The sequence below is a fragment of the Panicum virgatum genome, chromosome 9N (genome assembly GCF_016808335.1).
Source record: "Panicum virgatum strain AP13 chromosome 9N, P.virgatum_v5, whole genome shotgun sequence".
Taxonomy (NCBI): Eukaryota; Viridiplantae; Streptophyta; class Magnoliopsida; order Poales; family Poaceae; genus Panicum; species Panicum virgatum.
Window position 1 is genome coordinate 5,611,141 of NC_053153.1, and position 17,528 is coordinate 5,628,668.

The following is a 17,528-nucleotide window of genomic DNA, read 5'->3' on the forward strand; positions in this document are numbered from 1 at the left end:
GTTTATCTTTAGTTTCTAAATAGTTTTTGCTCTATTTTAAATGTTATTTTAAGTAGTTGCAAGCTTTGAAAATGCTTAGTAAATAGTAGAAAAATGGTAAAAAGGTAAAACCAGTTGGGTTAGTTTTGTATTGGCATGTAGAACTTAGGAAAAATATTTAACCTGCTGTTTGTTTAATGTTTTTATGATGTATTGATTTAATCATGAGTAATGCTTGTTTTAGCTGGTTTATTTAATATCTGCAGTTCTGGATATTCAAAAATTGTGAAATTTATGCAGTAGCTTACTCTTTGCATGTTTAGTTCACTTTAAAAATTTCAGAACCAGAAGCTATGTGCATGTTTATAAATCTATTTTTGTTCAGTTTGTCCTATTAAGGCTAAAATAAATGCTTTATGTTATCAATAAATATTGGTTAATTGTTTTTACACTTCTTCTTAGTAGCTTATCATGCTGGTAAAATTTGGTTACCAGTTTATGATTGCAAGTTAAGTTTTTACTTTTTGTTTGGTTCCTAGTGTTAGTTTTCCTTGTATGCGGTTACTAGGAAATGCTTTTGTTGCGTGTTAACTCATTTGAGATCATATGTGGTTTGCTTTATATTGCTTGGTTCAGTTTACATTTCAGGTGGTTGCGTTTAGAATCAGAATATGGGTTGTTTTCATATCGCTTGGTTCTATGTGCTTTTTAGTTGAATAGAAGTCCCTAGTTATTTCCATCTTGCTTATGTTGGCTGGTTAAGCTAAATGAAAACCTTAGTGTGTTCTCTTGCTCATACTTGCTTGCTCGTTAATGAAGTTCTAGTCTAACCTTTCCTGCTTTACGCTGTGTCTTAGTTTTTCCAAAATAAGTTTATGTAATGCTTTTTGGAAGCGAAACACTTTATTTATATCGTTTGCTAGTTGTGTACCATGCTTACTGTACTTGCTATCTCTACGGTAGACTTGTGTGATGTTTAATTAACCTTCACTTTTTTAGATGCTCATGCCCATGCAATAGTGCCCTTGTGCTTGTCTTCTTGCCCTTTCTGATGCATCGTCCATACATTCATACATCTGCATTGTTGCATCTCATTTAGGTACGCTAGATGGGTGACGCGTGGAACTAAAGGGTGATGTTGGAGTCGATCTAGAAGATGGTGTACTGATGAACCGACCCAGAAGATGGAAGGACCGACTGGAGTGCATGCTTGGACTGGGATGATGTCAAGCCGGTGCAAGACTACACGCTAACTAACTGACTTTGTGTCAAACCCAGGCAAGCCCCGGAGCATAACCCTTAATTTCAGTATTCAATGTTTATTATATAATCATTTTGCATTTACATTTCTATGAGTTGATTGGAACCGTAGATGCATGATCCCTAGGTTTCCTCAGTTACTCTACGAGTGTGCAGGTCGTTAGTATTGCAATGCTTAATTAGGGCTCGGTAGAAGTCGAGTGATTCCTGTCACTCGCGAGTTATAGGTCCTTGTTACTTCTGTCAAAGTGCTTGAGAATGAATCAACGAGGAAAGAGAAATGGAGACCAGGCGGAGATGATTTTGGTTATGGATATGGAATGGATGGAAAGTAAGCATCCGCCTGTGTCGATTGAGGACCGTACCGTTGTTGGCAGTGTTGACTGAGTTTGAACAGTACTAACCACATGCCGGAAGTAGGAGGTAGTCGAAACCGGTAAGCTAATTAACTGATTTGCAACGATACTTTGAACTGTGACCTGCTACTCTGGGAGTGGAATGATGGCGGGTGATGGAATGTATGTCGCCTTCGGGTTCTCTGGGAGTTCGCTGTGAGGGGCCCATTCACCCGGGTTTTGGCAGGCGTGGTTCAGACGTCGGGGTAATGATGGGAACAGTTGACATATGTGGTCCGGCGTGGCTGCACGTGTCGTGTGAGTTAGGTCCACCTTGCAAGGTTAAATCGGATCGATTCGCCATCTCTCTCGGTTAAGAGAACCTTGGTCACTTTGTCACATCGTAGTAAAGGTTTGAGATAAGAATGGAAAGGTGGGCATATGAGATGTCTGTGGCTTAATAATAAACTGATGGTGCACACATCTCATGCATCATGTTTAAATCTTATTAGCTGCCAGCTGCTGCTGGTTCTTAGTATCAGTATATATCACACACTTGCCCCATCAGTGCGAAGGACTCTGGATACATCCATCCTGCACAGTTAGTTCCTGCCTCTGAAACCTGCAGATCCTCCATTATTTATGTTTCTTTATATATCATTTTAATTTAATTCGACGTGAATCAGATGGAATTGCCTTAAACTGATTCCTGATTATGTGCATTTAAGGTCTTTCAGAATTGTGGCTTGGATTTCAGTTGCTAATTTGTCCAGTTTATGATGCATTTCCAATTGATATCGATTGCATTTGTGCTGATTCCTGAATATGATGTGCTTTTGAGGCCTTTCAGACATTTGGCTTGGATTTAAACACCTAATTTGTTATGTTTATGATGCGTTTCTAAATTATAATATCTATTGCATCTGTGCTTGTTCCTGGTTATGATGTGGTTCGGGGCTAATCTCTTGCTGCTCCTGTGGCAGGTGTTCGGCAAGCAGAAGGTCGAGCCCGTGGTCAAGGACGAGACTCCGGAGGTGGCCAAGCCGGCAGCAGTTGGGTCTCGCTGAAGGGGCCGGTCGTCTTTGGGGAAACAAATGTAATAAATGATCTTGGGCGTGTTCTACGGTCGCGAAAACTTGGGACTTCGTTTTGGTCTCGTCAGAAACTAGTATCGTATTATAGGAGTATCTTACTAGCTGTTCGAAGTAGTGGTGTCATTGTTTCTTACGTTTGTGTTGAAGCCTGTGCTTTTTGGTCTTTGCATTGAGGCTTGAGCTGTCATGATCTTTAGATTCAATATTTCCACTGGCGAGTATGAAATGTTATAATTCCTAATAGCAGAAAGGCTTTCTCACGTTGTTGTGGAAAGACATTTCTTGAATGCCATAGAGTTGGGTTGGTATATATGTTGTTGTGTGCTCTTTGTCCCTACCTCGTGAGACCCATGCATAACCCGAAGTTTTGGGGCGTGGTGGGGGTGGGTATTAAATATATATTCTTGGATTGGGTTGGGTTGGTTTAAGTTCACAGTCATGATAATTTTTTCCGCTGAGATTAATCTACGTAGTTAAGTAATACGAGTATAATATAACTAGTAATTAAGATTGCTGCGTCTTGGGCCTGCTCTGCTCAGTTCAGTTCTTGGGGACGCGGGCACACGGCATGTCACTCGACCTCATCAAACATGGTCGCCAAGACCACGCAATAATAGCAACTTGACCTGATGATCTCCACTGACATACGGGTCCCGCGTACCGGCTGGACCCATCTGTACGTGAGCGCACTAGCGGGTGGTCCGGCCGTGAGCCCGTCCGCGTGTGCTGGGCCCCTCGATCACATGGCACTATGGCATGGCAGTAGGCCCCAGGCTCGGCACGGGTCCCGCCTGTGCAGCAGCAGCAGCACACCTCCAGATTGACTGCAACACTAGCACTGCGCGGGCTAGCCTCAATGGGCGACCTGTACCCGGAACGGATAGAAGTCACTGACATCTCGGCCCTCGCGGAGGTATGGCCCGCATGTTCGCGAGAGCCGGGTGGATCTCCTGTCTGTCGCGCTCCGGTGTGGGTCTTGCTGTCGCTACGATCCAAAACGGATTGACAAGTGGGCCCCGCGGTCCCGGTCCGAGTTGTCAACTGCTGACGGCCATGCCTTCATCTTCATCCACGCCATGCAGTCGGAGTTTTGCCGGGGCGGACGAGTGGACGACAGAACAGGGTTTGTTGGTTCCTCCTGTTGGGGAGCAGGGCGTGCCCTGTCTGCACGACGACTCAAGGCTTGATGCCCCATCCACCTTTTTCTCTTTTCTTTTTGATAAATCATATATGTACGCATAATAGTACCAAGAAAACAAGCGCAAGTTTTAGAAAAAAGTTCCCCTAAATTGCATCACTGTAGCACTATAGCTGCTCATCTTAGTCATCTACACAAGGCAAGCAATACACTACGTGAGCGCCGCCAACAGAGATGATTGCTACAGATTAGTCGTCGGTATGAAAGCAAAAGCGGTACGGCCAAAGGATCTGCATTAGGAGAGCCGGTTTATGTTAGGCTGTGTTTAGTTCGCGAAAAAGTTTGGATTTCGGTACTGTTTCGTTATTATTTAATAATTAATGTCTAATTATGAACTAATTAGACTCAGATATATCTCGTATGAAACAGTTAAATATTATAGTTAGTTATTTTTCAACTGTATTTAATGCTCCATGCAGGTGTCCGAAGATTTGATTTGACAAATGCTTTAGAATTTTTTTTGGAACTAAACATGACCGACTCAAATAGATAGCCGAGGCAACTGTCCCCGGATCGTTCACTTTATAAACCCATAAATAATGTTCAGAATGTGACCCCCCCACCCCCTATATTATTATCCGTATTCATCTCAAAAAGAAACAAGAAAACATATTCGAATTGTACTATTATAGAGTTTACACTTTTGGGCCCTGCTCGCAGGTGTGGTGCATGGAGCTCTGAATGATAGATAACGGGCTGCTCAACTACTACATGACCCCGCTGTCGTCAGCTTTTGAGATGCTTAAAATGGGAGGTCAGCAGTCAAGGGTGATCATATCTAATCTCTGTCTGTGTCAGGACATGACCCGCTGATAATACTAATCATTATTCAGTAGTTGGTGCCCGCTCATTCATCTAAGCCAGATTAGGCCAGGACATCCGTATCCTAATTTAGGCAATCAAGATGTGCCCCCCACAATGCGTTGATCATGACAAGGTACGATTAAGCTGTCCTTGCGTCCTGTATGCTACCTGGCTAATGATTGGTATTAGATGCCACCGCCAGGGTATCTCTTGGCCTGCTGTGGCTATCAGGTGGCATCAGGTTTGCTGCTGGCCTACCGGTGTATATTGCTCATCATACACAAGTCATCTGCTCTTTGTAACTTCTTTTATATACGATTAAAGAAGTGCAAACTAGGAAACAATCATAGAAAGAGGATCCAGTGAATTGAATAAAGTTTTGTTTATTGCTTCAGACATGAAGGCGTGCTCCTGGCGTTTATGATTGTGATATCCCCATCTGAAAAGTTCTGAACATGATGGCATAGCATAGCACAACTGTCTCGCCGTTTCGTCCAGAGGGTAGCCGAATGTGTCATGATAACTGAATGGAGACAGGAAGATTAGGCTGGATGCAATCGGAAAAGAGACGCCGCACGGACAGCTGCTCTGATCTTTTCCATGGTGCAGATGCATTGACGAGGGGATGTGGGATCGGATTATTGGTAGAATGCATTCAGGCCGGCGCTAAATTCTGTGACCTGCTGCGATGCGGCGGCTGAGTACTGAAACCGAGTGTAGCAGTAGTGGAGTACTGAACTGAGCTGCATACCCAAGCAAGCACATGCATGACACAGCCAGGGAAAGTGGCGTGATGTGTTTTGATCTGTTTGGGGGGGGGGGGGGGGGGGGGGGGGGTGTGGGCAGGGAAGATTGTACTGTACATCCATGCTTGCATGTCGATCATGGCCGCACATCCGGGGCAACATGGGCAGGCCCGGCCCAAGTCAATTGCAGCCCGTACCTATCTATGCAATAGGCCACGGCCACCACTTCCCCTCGGCACACGGGATTTGTTTTTCCATTTGTCACCTCTCACCTCCAATAGTAGGAGTAAATAGTACTAGATTACTACTAGCTCTAATGCCTACTCTCGTGACTCATGTGGCATCCTCTGATATTTTGGTGCTATAAAAGTTTCTTTGACATGTCATAGTAAAAATGATATAAATTTGGCACTCTTTCTATCTTTGGGGATTTTTTAAGCCATGTCATAGTAAAAATTATATTAAGCCATGTTTAGTTCGCGATTTTTAGATTTTGGTACTGTAGCATTTTCGTTGTTATTTTGTAATTAATATCCAATCATGAACTAATTAGGTTTAAAAGATTCGTCTCGTTATTTACAGTTAAATTGTGTAATTAATTATTTTTTCAACTGTATTTAGTGCTCTATGCAAATGTCTGAAGATTCGATGTGATTGGTACTATAGAAATTTTTTTGGGAATTAAACATGGCCTTAAATAATTTTTTTTTGACCCTGCCCAGATTTGATCATGGCTAAATTTTAGTTTGGCAAATCAGAGACATTAACCAAAACAAGCCCATATAACGCGCCACTTGAAACTTACCGCAAGTCCACAATGATATGCAGCCTGCAGAAGAATCCAAATCAAGTAAGTTAGAAAAGTTTCATGCCTCGGAACAAAGAGGCGAGATCCATCTCCTGCAAGCATGCCCAGCACGTGTCACGGTGGCTGCACCTGCAGAGCAGGGTAGCCTTCTTCGTCCCCAGGTCGAGGCGGACGAGACCCGCCCCCGCCACCCACAAGAGCACGGTGCCGCTCCTTCCCCCGAAGCTATCGAACCGGATCGCGCCGCACGCTTCGAGACCGGTCGTGGCCAGCTGCTCGCCGATCGCTGCCCTGCTGATCGAAACCTGCTGGCTCCACTGCCGTTGCTGCGACAGCGTCCACATCGATATCTGCCGGTCTTCCTCGAGCACCACGCTCAGCTTCGTCCCTTCCGCGGTGGCGCCCAGGATGAGCTCCTCAACTGATGGTCTGGACATGCTCAGGAAGCAACTCAGTCGCAGATCGATCGAGTCAGCCCTCGCCGCGTCGGCATCCATGGCGAGGATGGCGACATCGTCGCGGTCGAACTCGAGCGTCCGTTTCAAGTGGCAGAGCCGGTAGATTGTTCTCCCAATGACGACGGAAGCGGTGGCGCTTTCCTTGCCGCTCTGCCAACGGCGGTGCAGGTAGCCGGAGACATGGCGGACGGCGCCCCACTTGCCGTCCTGCGCCGAGAAAGTCTGGGTCCGCAGGTCCCGGCTAAGACGAGCAGCTCGAAGGAGCGGCTGCCGCCGCCGGCCGTAAGCAAGGCCGGTCGGTAGAGGCCGCGGAGGCCGTCGTCCCGGCCGAGCTTGAGCCCCGTGCGAGGGAGGGAGGTGTAACACCCTGGGTGTTAAATCACCTTGTAGTAGGGCTAAGCACACAATTAACTTCATCATTAGCATTGATTAGGCATACATAAAATTACTGATTAAAAATTTTTCTAGCATTTTAACCCACATGAAAGTTAAAGTCTATTTAATAAATTTTGGAGTGGGTTCACTGTGCGAGATATTTTGATCTACTCTCTCATCAAAATGCAAAAATATCTCCCTGAACCTCTCTCGATCTTTCTTTCTCTCTCCGTCCAACAGGCGCACAGGCGCCTAGCTGCCTGCTTGCCTGCGCTGCCGCGCATGCGCCCCGCACCGCCCCCGCGCAGCGCCGCCGGGCACGCCTGCTCGCACCGCCGCGTAGCCGCTCGCCACGCTCCAGCGCGCATGCCAGCACAGCCGCGTGCTTGCCGTGCCTGCGACGCGCCGCCATGGGAGCAGAGCTCCGCCCGTCGGTCCGATTCGACGGGACCGAACCCTTGTGGTTCGATTCCTCCGTCGTGGGGCACTACGTCGACCTCTCCGACCACCTGGCCCTCGGCCTCGTCACACAGAGTCGTCCCTCCACCATTGACGCCACCGAGCCGAGCTCGAGCTCCTGTCGCCGGGCCGCCGGCCATCCCCCGCCCGATTCGAGCAAAGGTGAGCCGCTCCCCCTCCTGTGCGCCGCCCCCTGTTCCTGCGCGCCGCCCCGGCCACCACCTCGCCGGCTGGTGCTCCTGAGTGGTGCCCTGCTCTGCGTGTGTATTCGTGGACCGAGTAGATGGGAAGACAAGGAAGTTCAAGGGCTTATTTGCAAACCTTGTGACCCATATGAATAGTAAAAACAGTGTTATCTAGAATAGAAAGGACAACGGGGGCTTAGATGCAAAAGCACCATCCCACGCTGGGCTCTGGCCTGTTGGACCGGCCTGCCTCGTTTCATGGGCCTGGCTGCGCGTTGTTGGGCCTAACTGGGCCAGATCAAGCCCGTGCGCCCTTTATTTTTTTTTTCTGTTTAAGGCTGATAACTTATAGAATTTGTATTAAATCAAATGAAAACCGTAAAAATGCAAATCAAATTTTGTGGGACTCCATGTAAATATATATATACAGTGAACCCATAAAACACACCACTAAATTAAAACTTATTTAAATTAATAATTAAAACACAGTTTGTTTAATTAAATAAAATAGTTCGTGTGCTTAGAAAATTTTGTGGTATGCTATTCATAGCTGTGGTAAAAGTTTAGAATTATTGGTGCATGTATGCATGAGTTAATGATTTAATGTTGATGCTTTAGTGTTTATTCTATTAAAATAATTCTTGTGGATAAAAATTATGCTACTTAGTCCAAATATTATGAAACCAATTGTGTTAGCTTACAGTTATTATTTATACTTTAGATCTGAAACTTGTATAGGTGGAATATAAAGTTTTCATACTATTTTTGATCTATTGCTTGTTTGTTGTCTTATTCTTGTAATTTTTATAATATATAGCAAAAAAAAATGATAAGATATTGGAACCACTTCTGTTGGTTTAGGTTTTCTGTATAGGATTTTTGAAACATGATATCCATGTGCCTCTGGATGATTTACATGCCTCTGGTGAATTAATGTGTTTTGTAGTAATTTATCTTGCTTAAAGTACATCTCATTAATGGTAATTACTTTTGATATAAATCCAACTCTTATAATCTTATTCTGTTGTCCTTTATCATGGAAAAAAGGGGAATACATGATTGTTCGGAGTCTGTGAATTTAATCTTACAATTCTTTGTGCACTTAATAATGAGTGTTGCATTCATATCATTAATGCATTGTGCATTTGCATACATGTAGATTTTGGTACATGCGAGCTCGTGACCGTGGAACAGGCGTAACCATGAAGCCCTGCGAGAGCTAGTAAAGCAAGCCCGGGAAGGAATTCGGGAAGACCCGGCCCAATGGTCGGAAGGGCCCAAGGCCTTGCTAGTATTAACACTAACTTAGTGTTACCCTCAGGCAAGTCCCGGTGCACATCCTATTATTTGAAATTATGACACCTATATATGTATTTATTACTGGTGCATTACGTTTCAGGAGTTGATTGGAACCCTAGTTGCATGATTCTTAGGTTTCCCTGAATTATACTAGCATGTATAGGACGATAGAAATGCTATGCTTAATACTTCTCGATAGAAGTCGAGTGACTTCCTGTCACTCGCGAGCTATAGGGCAAAAGTCGAGTAATTTCCGGTTACTCGCGAGATTTATAGTTATCTTTATATTCCAGTATATGAGATATGGAATGCAATATGGAATGAATGAAAATTTGAGACCGGACGGGGGAATGATGATGTTTAGGTATGACAGCAGGACAGGGTTCCTGGTTGTCTTAGCCCCGCCTGTGTCGATCAAGGACCGGTCGTTGTGGCAGTGCTGATCGGGGATTGAACTGTACTAACCTCATGCCGGGAGTAGGAGGTAGTCGAAACCGGTAAGCCGAGTACTGCCTTACTTCGAAAGTACAGGAACCCGCACCCAACTCCTGGGGCGAGTCGAGTAGTCGCGGAGAATTGGGATGCAGATGTTTACTTTTGGTGGTCTCACGTTGAGCTCGGCTGACCATATGTCGTTGGGCTGGTTCCTGTAGTTCGAGGCGGGGAGGGGAATGGTTGGTTTGTATTGTCCGACGGGGCAAATACGTGCCGTGTTGGTTAGGTCCACCTTGCAAGGTTAAATCGGATCGATTCGCCGTGTCTCGCGGTTATGAGGGCCTTGGTCTCTTTGTCACACCGTAGCAAAAATGTAGAATGTGAGTTAGGTATGTTTATATAAAATATTGATCTCATTGAATTATTTTGCTTGCATCACCATGATTGCTAAAGTAGGTCTATGCAAATATTAGATGAGAGTTAATTTATATAGAACCTGGAGCTAAAATAATGAAAGTAAGGAATTACCTTAGTTGCTTTTTTTCTGCAAAATAAACCACCAGCCAAATGCCTTGCATGTCTAGATATGTGGGCTAAGTTATATCCACTGGTCGGGTAAGTCTTGCTTAGTATTAGTATACTCAGGGTTTGTTGTTTACACTATTTCAGGTATAAAAGCTAACCAGGATTCGCATCAGTGGGCTCGATGTGACATCCTCACGTGTTCATAGTTATCGTTTTGTTTTATTGGTTCTCAATCAAATTTCCTTTTCTTAGATCATATTCTCTTCCGCTGCTGTCATTTATTTTATGTAAATTCTAAATTTAAAGTTGTTTTGTAAATATTTATGTTATTATCTATTTTGTGAAAATATATTATGCTGGTACCGTCTGTGCTTGCCGTCGCGCGAGACTTCTGGTGTGTTTCGGTCGGCCTGTGGGTTGGAAACAGGCTGTCAGGTTACACTTAATTAAGCTAATGCGCCTGATGCGTTTAGATGATGGCCATTACGCTTAATTAAGCCGTTTAACTTGGCGGTTCTGTCACAGCTGGTATCAGAGCTGAAATGCACCAGGGAGGGTACTAGCATGATTATTTTTAGTGTTTTCAAAATTAAAAATGAGTTTTAGAAAAATATGTTTCTTTGCGCTTAAGGGATTAGGGAAGATTAGTACGTAAGCCCTATATATTGTAAGTTGTATCAGGTGGCTCTATATAATATCAACTAATTTCCAACACATTACATTGTCAAAACTTACTTTCTTGCACAACCTTTATTTAATATTGTATCGACGCATCTACGCTAAGGTAAGCAATGTAAGCATTCTTCGTAGTCCCTTAGAATAACCCACGTGTTTCATACGTGCGCGGGTCCTGTATGATGAGCATACGAGGAGGTGATAAGGCTCCATTCAAATGAGCCTGTCGCTATCTGCCGCCTGATATGGAGTGCGGACTTCCCGCCGTGTGATTGCAATCACGGCCATCTCGTAAGGTAATGTTACGAGATGTAAATCTGTCATGCGATTGGCCATGACCGTGTACCTTGGGACACGTTTACCCTTGGGTGTCCCGTAAGGCGATTTGTACGGGAAGTGAATACGTTGACTCGGTAACGTACGAAGCGCTGTCCATGCAGCGTTGAACGCATGGGCGCCATCTCTATAGTAGATGGTGATGTATGTGTGAATATGTGGGCAACTGCATATGCGTTACCCATGTGGCGTAGGACACATGGGGGCCGTTCGTGTGTGCTGGCACGAAGGGTCCAGTCGTGGATATATGTATGTATATCATGTGATTTTCTGCAGGTACACTAACAAACGATTGCGTGAGTTAGAACGAGTACAAAACGACTAGATATATAATAGGGAGAGTACGTATATATGCCACCGAGTATTCACGTATATTGCCATATAATTATATTGGCAAATTTTGGAGAGGACGAAATTAGACGAGCATGCATCATCATATCATCATGTGTGGAGTTTTGGGTGGTTTTTCTGGTGCATCCAATACTCACTCATTCACTAATAGCATATATCGCTGTTTTGAAATTTTGCGATGCACTAATATCGGTCCAGCTTCTAGCTATCCAAATAATTCTTCCTGAAATACTTGATTATGAGAGAGATGTGAGAAGTTATAGATTTACATATTATAGAAGTTTTAACAACCTTATGAGAATGTTTATATGGATCTCCATACTAAACTTGGCCTCTTGATCCAGTGCCTTCTATGCTTATAGTTACGACTCGGTAGTAATGGTCAGGTCTGTCTTAACATTCTCTTTATCTTCGAAAGTCCGAATAAGGATATTATACTAAGAAGAATCTCCTAGCCAATTTTTCTTAACATACCATCGCATGAGCTAAAATTTTCCTATCTGTGGCTCAATGGTCCTTCCAAATTATTCAAATATTGGTGTTTTCTACATTTGGTCAGTGTTAGTTGGGAATCGTATGTCCTCATCTCTGGACCATTTGTTCGATCAGCTTCTGGTGCCCTAGTTTTATTTATTTGAACGTAGGTCAGGCCTCAGCCTCAAGGTCAGCACTGAAGAGTGAGCTAGTAGTTCTAATAACTGAGTAGTAGAGTACTAGTATTTAGTATTATTATTTTTATCTCTTGGGATGGAGTAGGTAGTTTATGCTTGTGTAGATACTTGTACCTGATACGTGGGCTCGGGCCCAGCTGTCATGGACCAAAAGCTCATTGCCATGTCTGAGACCAACCGTCTTGCTTCTCTCATCAGTGACTCTAGTAGTGATCCATTTGTTCCACAGCGCACCTCCGGCTATTCTTGATGATCAGAAGCATCATATTGTTCTTCTAGCGGTCATATTCGTTCAATTCTAATCGTCTTGATTCATACACCTAACTCCGATCAGCTTACATTCTTGCTCAAATAAACATGAATGATGTCACATATTTGTTGCATGGCAACCACACTATTGCATGACATCATGTTGCATTGTTGAGCCGGGCAGGGTTAAAGAAACATCGGTGGTAGTTCGGCTGAACATATGTATTCATGCTTTTAAGTACGTTCTCTGGTTGCTTTCGACTTCTGTAATCTCGTTCGATCTATTTGTGATATTCAAGGTGTTATTTTTGGTTCTTATGTGGTGGAGATTTGTCCCATGACCTCTAGTGCTGCGACGGAACCTAGGGCCTCGCGTGTGTGGCCACCATGCGATTGTGCTACTAGGTGCGCGCTGGTGCTTGAGTGCATGTGGACGAAACTACATCGCCAATTCTTTTTGTGAAATCTTTGGAATCATTTTTCTCTGGTGTGATCTTTTAAGGGGGTAGGCCCTAGACAAATAACGACGCGAACGCGCTGTTTTAGGTTTGAGTTTCTGGGATAGTAGTACACTAACAGTCATGGCAACATATGCATCTTGTATCATGCAACTTAGTTAATAAACAATATTGAGCAAGAATGTTCTCGAGCACAAACTTTTCCTTGATCCCCAATGATTCATGTTCCCAATCAAGAGAGTTCGATTCTTTCAAGAACATCCTAGTGTACGAGCCTAAACAGCTTATACATTGGTGTTAAGTTTTCTGCTAATCTTGTACAAGCAACTTGGAGATGATTTTTTTTCTTTTCTCCCTCCAAATGTTCCCTTGACTTTCTTTGGATGTCCAGAACTACGCTTGAGCAAGTGCGCAAGGTTTCATAGCCAACTCTCATTAGTCCTATACAGTTCTTAGAAGTCAATCAAGGTTTCATAGCCAAATCTAATTCTTGCTATTCATAAGGAAATTTTAGAAACATCTCCATCTCATTACTAGTGAAATTTCATAGATATTAATGATGTACGACTTGATCTATGTCTCACATAATCCCAACAACTAGTTTGAAATTTTAACATAGACACCACCTAAGTAAGGCGGAGTTAAGCAGAGTTAATTGTTGGATTTGATCTCCCTTTTAATACCAATATCCGTGGCCATTCAGCTACATACCATAAAATAATAACAATAATAATAATAATAATAATAATAATAATAAAATTGAACTCATGAATTAGGATATATAAATTATTAAATCTCGTTGTCTTGAGAATCAAAATAAGTACGTTATCGATAGAAGAATCTTCTAGCCAATTCTCTTGATGCACCATCGCCTGAGCTAAAGATTTTTCTAGTCATGGCTCAATGATCATAGTTTCATCCTAACATTGGTACATTTCCCTTACTAGCAAACTTTAGTTTCAATATCAAAATCATATATGACCATCCTTCTCAGTTAGACTCGGTTTAATAAAGGATGAATCAGGATAGCTGTAACTTATTGCCTATGACCATTGGTAGGATAATCATGCATGGCATAAGTTAACAACATCACACAGTGCATGTTGATGAAATCATCAAGGGGTTACATGCATCAAATGGAACAATAAGTCGAAGTAGGATTTGTGGTTTATCCATGTTCCGGGAATCTGTTTTCCAACTACGTATGCTACTTGGGCTGCTATCTTTGATTTTATAGTGGTAGAGTTTTGTCCCACAATCTATGGTGCCGCGTCGGAACCTAAGACCTCGTGTGTCCACACGATTGTGTTGCTAGGGGCGCGCGGGTATCTAGGTGGATGGGGATGAGACTCCGCTACACTCTCTTGTTGCAGAACTCTATGACCATCTTGTTCTACTTTACAAAATAGGGAAATGACTAGGTGTCGTCTTAAATAAATTGATTTAGAATTGTCGCTCAAGGAACGCTGACTGCTTGCAGCATGTGTCCATAAACTCCTCTGCATAAGTATCAGGTCACATGCATCAATTCTCACATCCGTTATTCCATTGGTGCATGGTATAGTTGCAACCATGCCTCACATACGTACATTACGTCATTGCATTAAAGCATTTGCACAATCAGTTGGTTTGTAATATTGGCATGGCCACGTTCGCGTGATGCCTTGCAAAATTGGTCCCAGTTAGCTTTCCTTCCAAACAGGCATCCTGTAACTGAATTATAGGATTAGTTCATAATTGAGGGAGAAAATTTTTCTTCAAAATTATCATGCCGAATTTTTATAGGTATAATAAGAATACTTCACCTCCGTATCTTCATTCTAAATCTCGGGACGAGATTTCTTTAAGGGGGTGGGATTGTAACACCTGGGTGTTAAATCACCTTGTAGTAGGGCTAAGCACACAATTAACTTCATCATTAGCATTGATTAGGCATACATAAAATTACTGATTAAAAATTTTTCTAGCATTTAACCCACATGAAAGTTAAAGTCTATTTAATAATTTTGGAGTGGGTTCACTGTGCGAGATATTTTGATCTACTCTCTCATCAAAATGCAAAAATATCTCCCTGAACCTCTCTCGATCTTTCTTTCTCTCTCCGTCCAACAGGCGCACAGGCGCCTAGCTGCCTGCTTGCCTGCGCTGCCGCGCATGCGCCCCGCACCGCCCCCGCGCAGCGCCGCCGGGCACGCCTGCTCGCACCGCCGTGTAGCCGCTCGCCACGCTCCAGCGCGCATGCCAGCACAGCCGCGTGCTTGCCGTGCCTGCGACGCGCCGCCATGGGAGCAGAGCTCCGCCCGTCGGTCCGATTCGACGGGACCGAACCCTTGTGGTTCGATTCCTCCGTCGTGGGGCACTACGTCGACCTCTCCGACCACCTGGCCCTCGGCCTCGTCACACAGAGTCGTCCCTCCACCATTGACGCCACCGAGCCGAGCTCGAGCTCCTGTCGCCGGGCCGCCGGCCATCCCCCGCCCGATTCGAGCAAAGGTGAGCCGCTCCCCCTCCTGTGCGCCGCCCCCTGTTCCTGCGCGCCGCCCCGGCCACCACCTCGCCGGCTGGTGCTCCTGAGTGGTGCCCTGCTCTGCGTGTGTATTCGTGGACCGAGTAGATGGGAAGACAAGGAAGTTCGAGGGCTTATTTGCAAACCTTGTGACCCATATGAATAGTAAAAACAGTGTTATCTAGAATAGAAAGGACAACGGGGGCTTAGATGCAAAAGCACCATCCCACGCTGGGCTCTGGCCTGTTGGACCGGCCTGCCTCGTTTCATGGGCCTGGCTGCGCGTTGTTGGGCCTAACTGGGCCAGATCAAGCCCGTGCGCCCTTTATTTTTTTTTTCTGTTTAAGGCTGATAACTTATAGAATTTGTATTAAATCAAATGAAAATCGTAAAAATGCAAATCAAATTTTGTGGGACTCCATGTAAATATATATATACAGTGAACCCATAAAACACACCACTAAATTAAAACTTATTTAAATTAATAATTAAAACACAGTTCGTTTAATTAAATAAAATAGTTCGTGTGCTTAGAAAATTTTGTGGTATGCTATTCATAGCTGTGGTAAAAGTTTAGAATTATTGGTGCATGTATGCATGAGTTAATGATTTAATGTTGATGCTTTAGTGTTTATTCTATTAAAATAATTCTTGTGGATAAAAATTATGCTACTTAGTCCAAATATTATGAAACCAATTGTGTTAGCTTACAGTTATCATTTATACTTTAGATCTGAAACTTGTATAGGTGGAATATAAAGTTTTCATACTATTTTTGATCTATTGCTTGTTTGTTGTCTTATTCTTGTAATTTTTATAATATATAGCAAAAAAAATGATAAGATATTGGAACCACTTCTGTTGGTTTAGGTTTTCTGTATAGGATTTTTGAAACATGATATCCATGTGCCTCTGGATGATTTACATGCCTCTGGTGAATTAATGTGTTTTGTAGTAATTTATCTTGCTTAAATTACATCTCATTAATGGTAATTACTTTTGATATAAATCCAACTCTTATAATCTTATTCTGTTGTCCTTTATCATGGAAAAAAAAGGGGAATACATGATTGTTCGGAGTCTGTGAATTTAATCTTACAATTCTTTGTGCACTTAATAATGAGTGTTGTATTCATATCATTAATGCATTGTGCATTTGCATACATGTAGATTTTGGTACATGCGAGCTCGTGACCGTGGAACAGGCGTAACCATGAAGCCCTGCGAGAGCTAGTAAAGCAAGCCCGGGAAGGAATTCGGGAAGACCCGGCCCAATGGTCGGAAGGGCCCAAGGCCTTGCTAGTATTAACACTAACTTAGTGTTACCCTCAGGCAAGCCCCGGTGCACATCTTATTATTTGAAATTATGACACCTATATATGTATTTATTACTGGTGCATTACGTTTCAGGAGTTGATTGGAACCCTAGTTGCATGATTCCTAGGTTTCCCTGAATTATACTAGCATGTATAGGACGATAGAAATGCTATGCTTAATACTTCTCGATAGAAGTCGAGTGACTTCCTGTCACTCGCGAGCTATAGGGCAAAAGTCGAGTAATTTCCGGTTACTCGCGAGATTTATAGTTATCTTTATATTCCAGTATATGAGATATGGAATGCAATATGGAATGAATGAAAATTTGAGACCGGACGGGGGAATGATGATGTTTAGGTATGGCAGCAGGACAGGGTTCCTGGTTGTCTTAGCCCCGCCTGTGTCGATCAAGGACCGGTCGTTGTGGCAGTGCTGATCGGGGATTGAACTGTACTAACCTCATGCCGGGAGTAGGAGGTAGTCGAAACCGGTAAGCCGAGTACTGCCTTACTTCGAAAGTACAGGAACCCGCACCCAACTCCTGGGGCGAGTCGAGTAGTCGCGGAGAATTGGGATGCAGATGTTTACTTTTGGTGGTCTCACGTTGAGCTCGGCTGACCATATGTCGTTGGGCTGGTTCCTGTAGTTCGAGGCGGGGAGGGGAATGGTTGGTTTGTATTGTCCGACGGGGCAAATACGTGCCGTGTTGGTTAGGTCCACCTTGCAAGGTTAAATCGGATCGATTCGCCGTGTCTCGCGGTTATGAGGGCCTTGGTCTCTTTGTCACACCGTAGCAAAAATGTAGAATGTGAGTTAGGTATGTTTATATAAAATATTGATCTCATTGAATTATTTTGCTTGCATCACCATGATTGCTAAAGTAGGTCTATGCAAATATTAGATGAGAGTTAATTTATATAGAACCTGGAGCTAAAATAATGAAAGTAAGGAATTACCTTAGTTGTTTTTTTTTCTGCAAAATAAACCACCAGCCAAATGCCTTGC